The 5,969-nt window shown below is 33.9% G+C and overlaps 1 pseudogene; it reads right to left on the bottom strand.

Moving 5' to 3' along the window:
• Positions 1-4,553: 4,553 nt before the first annotated feature.
• On the bottom strand, positions 4,554-5,065 carry LOC131151408 (uncharacterized; annotated as a pseudogene).
• Between the last annotated feature and the right edge of the window lie 904 nt (positions 5,066-5,969).

The following is a 5,969-nucleotide window of genomic DNA, read 5'->3' as shown; positions in this document are numbered from 1 at the left end:
ATTAAGAATAACCATTATATGGTTTATGTGCATGCATTATAAAATAATTTTATGTGTGTTCATCATAAAAGAATGTCTTTTGCATATAATTATGTATGGTTCATGAGCAGGTATTGCATGTGAATATTTTTTTTTTAACTTTGTGGCAGCATATATTCAAAGCAGATAATTTTGCACACATTCAGAGCGGATAATTTTATGAGGAAGCCTAAAAAAGGGACAACACATATTCAAAGTAGATAATTTGCAAGGTATATTTTCCACAATTTTAAAGAATCAAACACAAATATTTTACATCGAAAAGTAGAATAAATTAAGCAGAACATCTGTTATATGGTTTATCCAAAAATAAGTATAAAGAGGAAAATAACAAATCACCAAGAACAAGAACAAATTGGACATGAAAAATCTAACTAACAACAAATAAAAAATTCAGATTCAAGACAAGAACAAATTGGACATGAAAACAAGAACAAATTCAAATAAATTAAATAGGAACAAATCAAGCCATGAATAAACCCTAACCTCAAATTGGGGGTTTCCAAATGACGCTTCCAATCACAAAATTTGGTTCAATATAATGAAATTGAATGTATCAAATACTAATTTATACCACAAACTAACACAAATTTTGAATCAAAATAACGAATCTTAATGAAAACAAGATCAAAGTTTAAATGGAGGAAATATACCTCATCTCCCCTTTATATAATACCTTCCCCAACATTTGAGTTCTCCCTTGTCTCACGATAGTCGCCTCTTCAATCTGAAACAACGGTCACCTGCAATGTCAGATTGTCCAGCCATCAGTCATCCTTTCATCTGCTCTCCCTCGGCTTGCTCTGCTCTACAATTCGCAAGAAAAATGGAGAAACACGTTGAAAAACCATAGCAAAAGATGCTGAATGGTGCATTTTTTGCTGTCATGCGTCAAACAAGGCCCAACTCTCCCAGACTAAAAGATGCTGGACCATCCAACATTTTTGTTTAAAAAACGTTGGACGGTTCAACGTCTTTTGCTTAAAAAACATTAAATCGTCCGGCAAGTTTTAGGAAAGATTAAAGTGGGAAATAAAGTTTCCCGATAACTTTATTAAATATTTTTATATAAAATAAAACTAAAAAAGGAAAAAACTCTAATTTATAATATAGGCCTGATGAGTTGATGGAATTCGCAGCATGAATGTGTAGGAAAGCAGACTTTGCCAAAAGTCCGTCTTACATATAAATTTATTGAGTTCAAAATACAAACTGTATTTAAATTTACTAATTCACATGTATTTAAACTTAAAACTCCCGGCCACAATTTGACCCTCAAATGAAAATGGCAAAAGCTCATGGTTACTGGCCAAATTCAGCTCTAAAGTCGAAAAAGGAGAAACACCTATCACCCTATGATAGAGCTTTCACCCTGGATTCTCAAAAATAGTGCAGCTGCCATTAATTTCGTGGTCAAGGAACACAAAGCATGTGCAAATTCCATTGCAGTACAACTTTAAAAAACTAGTGCATCTCATCATCCAGAGTTGAACTATGTAATTCACGGAAGGCAATGGCCTATTTTGCGGTTAAACAAAATATGACAAAAAAGAAATTGATTATTTTTCATATGATGATTAAAATGCTGTTAAAAATAATCATAAGCTACATTATATATTTTAATAATTAATGATCCTTTTCATATAAAACATATATTAATGCGGATACAAGCATACGAAAAATCATAGCTGAAGCAAATTCTACTTTATAGGCATCAAACTGATAACACGACATATTTATATGTCATGCTTCACAAAAGGGGAAAAAAAACATAATAACATCTTAAAATTACATTCTAATAATAAAAAAAGAGGTCCTGAATTAAGGATTGGCCTGAGAAATTTGCCAAATCAATTAATTGACTTTTTGGGCTACCCTAAACCAAAATACTTCACAAATAATTTCCAGGAGATTGGCTTTAAAACTCGGTGGCTTGCGCTCATTTTCACTATGTTTTTTTTTTCAGATTTGGTTTTAATTTATTTAAAAATATTTAAGAAAGTTCGGCGAAAACTTTATTTCTCCATTTGATGCGTCCTAAAAAATACTAGATCATTCAGCGTTTTTTAAATGAAAGATGCTAGATGGTCCAACGCCTTTTAATCTGAGAGAGCTCACTGTCCACTGACATGCGGCAGCTTAAAAATGTTGGTTGGTCTAGCATTTTTTAAATAAATTTTTTTGAAAAAACGCTATCTGTAATAACCCAAAAAAAATAAAAAAAATAAAAAAATAAAAAATGAATAATAATAATAATAGTTAGTATTAAAAAAAGAAAGTGTTTCTCTGTTAGGATCCTTGATTCCATGTTTGATGCCTAAGAAAGACCTTGTCTAAGCGAGTGCTCAGAGACCATTGCGGCTCAGTCGCTCCCTGGAGGTCGGCCTGGTCAAAATGGAATTTCATAGGATAAACAGGGTAGACACTGTTTATATACGTAAATATGTACATAAAATAATGTTTTGACTGACATAATTTGTAGAAATATATGATAAAATAATAATAATGTAAGTATCATATGTGGGGCCCACATGAGTCCCGAAGCCGTATGGAGGTTTACACGAGTCTCGAAGCTATTTAGGATGCATAAAATCGTATAAGAATTATTCGAGTTACGTAGGATCCATTCGGGTCTCGAAGTTGTGTGGGGCCCACAAGACCGTGTGGGGCCCACATGAGTTTTCAAAATTCAAATTAAATTCTTATTCAAAAATAAATAATAAAATAAATAAATACTAAAAATAGTTTAAAAGTAATAACAATGATAATAATGATTAAGAAAAATAATAAAATAATAAAATAATTAATTAACTAATTGATTAATTAATTAGGTAAGTAATTAATTAAGAATTTATTTAATGGGAATGGTGGCAAGCACTCCCACATGGCCTCCATCCCCATCCCATACTCAACCCATACCTTGCCCATCCTTTGCCCATTCTTTAATTTTTAAAATTATAATTTCACCCATCTCCCCACACTTTTACAAATTCCATTTCTTCCCCAAAATTTTCCTATAAATAGGGAGCTCTCAACCTTCATTTTTCACAACAATTTTCCAAGGAAGAGAAGGATTAGTGAGTGAAAGAATTTGTGGTGGAGAGAGAATTTTTGAATAAATTCTCAATCACCCACTTTTTCCGATCTCATTTCTTAAAGATAATTATTGTGTTCGTAGCACACGGTAAAAGAAGAAGGTAAGTAAATTTTGATTATGTTAGTTTCTTTTTATTTTAAATTCATACCCGAGTTTATTTTGTACGTAAATTTTAATTATGTTACTTAGTTCCACAAAATTTCTATGAGTTTATTTTTACGCATATTTAATTATACCAGTTCTATCTTTAATATACTTGCATCTATTTTTGGGTTAAGAAATGTTCCAATCCCCTCGGGTAAATTTTCAGCATTTCTTTCTATTCAAAAATAAAATTATATATATTTTTAACACAAAAATTGTGTGGCATGAGTTTATTTTTACGTTGCATTTTTATGAAAATATGAGTAAAGATGAGATTTTCACGATATTATTTTAAATTGCATAAATTATAATAAGATGATTTTCAAACCCCTTATGGCAACGAAAGTTCAAAGTTACAGATGCTCGGTACCGCAGCTTAAAGTTTATACGGATCAGAGTGCACCCACACTGTTTACAGAGTGGTTATTTATGTTAGTGGATTTCTCCTGAGTGCACACCTGGTTTAAGTCCAGGACTTAATAAGGAAAATCTCACTTAAAGTTTACGTACGTTGATTTAGTTTGGTCGGCCAGCCAGCTAAGTCCAGTCTTCGGACCGCACAACCCAGTCATGGGGGTAAACATGACTTACGGCAAACAGGCCTAAGGGTGGTTTTTACAATATATGTTTATACATATTTAATTACGTGTACAAAGTTACTGATAATTTGAAGGAAAAGTGTAAGTTTACGTGAAAAGGATCATTTGGTGCTTATATGACGATCTAAGGAAAACGTATAAGGAAAAGTATATGTATGTTTATCATTAAATATTTTTACAGTTTTAAAGTTAAAAGTTTAATAGCAGTTATAGTATATGATTTAAAAATTTACTGTTGAAATTGATGACAAAAGTTTTATGCAGAAATTGTTAAATTTATGTTTATTCTAAAAGAAATCTTGAAGTTATAGTATTCATTATTGTTTTACGAAATTCTTTAAAAACTCATTTTGGCCACACACTAATAATAATCTTATTTACTTACTGAGCGTCGTCTCATCCCAATCATATTTTATTTCAGATAACTCTGAAGGACATGTCGGGAATCAGGCTTAGCAAGCATGCGGGTGGGGGATTAGAAAAATAAAGATTGATTAGAAATATTAGTATGGTTTCAGATATTTACGTTTGTGTAATTTTCCTTCTTTTGAAATAAATGATTGTAATATGGAATATTAGTGCTCTGGTTTAATAAAAATTGAGTTTATTTGCTTCCGCTGTAAATCAGTAGTAAAAAGTTAATATCCCAGGCCCCTCGGGGTCGGGGTGTTACACTATCTGTTTCTGAACTCTTCCTCCCTTCCCTTCCCCTCTTTCATCAGAATGCCAATCACCATAGCAACCTGCAAAGCCTCAACAGCAAGTTTCTCCATGAGGACCTTGGTCATCTTGTACACAACCTCGCCCTCCACATCTAAACAATAAATCCAAATAAACCAAGAAAATTATACAACCCTAAATTCAAGACCCAAATTTAGAAGGAAAAGAAACCCGCAGAAATCCCTAAGAATACAAAGCAGCAAATCAAATTAAAAGTGAAGATGTTGAGTACTGGAGAAGGCATGCACGAGGTGAATGTTGTCGGCGAGCCGACAGAAGTGGATGAGGGCCCAATCAAAGGTGGGCTTGCTGTTGGAGCCATGATCAACGGCGATGACAATGTCTCAGCCATGCCTTCTCTCTCCAGTCTCTCTCTCTCTAGCTCCAGCTCCGGCAAAATCAGTAGGAGCGACAGCAGCTTCACTTCCCTCCACCTGTAATCTTCCTCCTCCATCACTGTTTCCATTCTCAATGTTTTGAAGAAAAGAATGAAATCAAAATGATTTAATTTTTTGTGCACAGTGACGACACGAGAAGAAAACCAGAGGTTATAAAGGCGAGTGTCACAAATTTTATCCCCAGGATGTTGAGTCAACGACAATGGGGTTGGCGACTTAGATGTTGGACAGGGAAGGGAAGGGAAGGGAAAGGAGGAAGAGTTCAGAAATAGAGCAAAAAGAACGCTACTTGATGTAGCATTTTTTTAAAAAAAATTTGTTTAAAAAATGCTAGACCATCCAGCATTTTTCGGCTGCCACACGCTAGTTGGTTGTGAGTTTTCCCAGATTAAAAGACGCTGGATGATCCAACAATTTTTAGAACGCATCAAATGGGGAAATAAAGTTCCCCGAACTGTTTTTAAAAATTTTTAAATAAATTAAAACCAAATTCGGAAAAAAACTCCATTTTCACTACCACCTTTAAGCACCTTATCCTCCCAAACATGAGGTCTTCAGTTCTGGTGCTTGTGTTTGTCAGTGAGAACAGGAAAGGAAAACAAGATTTAGAATGCAGAAAGAATCGTCAATTTTCCTTTACATCAGATCAAACACAGATGCTGTCGGGATCAACAGCTTTAGAACCAACAAAGGAAAGAAAAACAAACTGCCCAAGAAACCATCCAGGGCACCAGTGAAGAAGACAAATTGCTAACTTACATAATTTGCACATAGCTGGAAAATTTGAATGACAACTCCGTTCATATGTAAATTCCAAGCCTACCGAAAGCAAAATGACTGACCGCCAGGCAATATGGTTTCTTTAGTCTCTGCGAAAAGGATGCTCTCCAGCATAAAATTGCTGGGGACCTTGAATATTCCCCAGAATAACAGTAGGTGGCAGCGGATCAGAACTATGTTCCATGTGCAACC

This window comes from Malania oleifera, chromosome 3, assembly GCF_029873635.1.
Source record: "Malania oleifera isolate guangnan ecotype guangnan chromosome 3, ASM2987363v1, whole genome shotgun sequence".
NCBI classification, from domain to species: Eukaryota; Viridiplantae; Streptophyta; class Magnoliopsida; order Santalales; family Ximeniaceae; genus Malania; species Malania oleifera.
The sequence above is the reverse complement of the archived record's forward strand: the minus strand, read 5'-3'. Positions and strand labels throughout refer to the sequence as shown.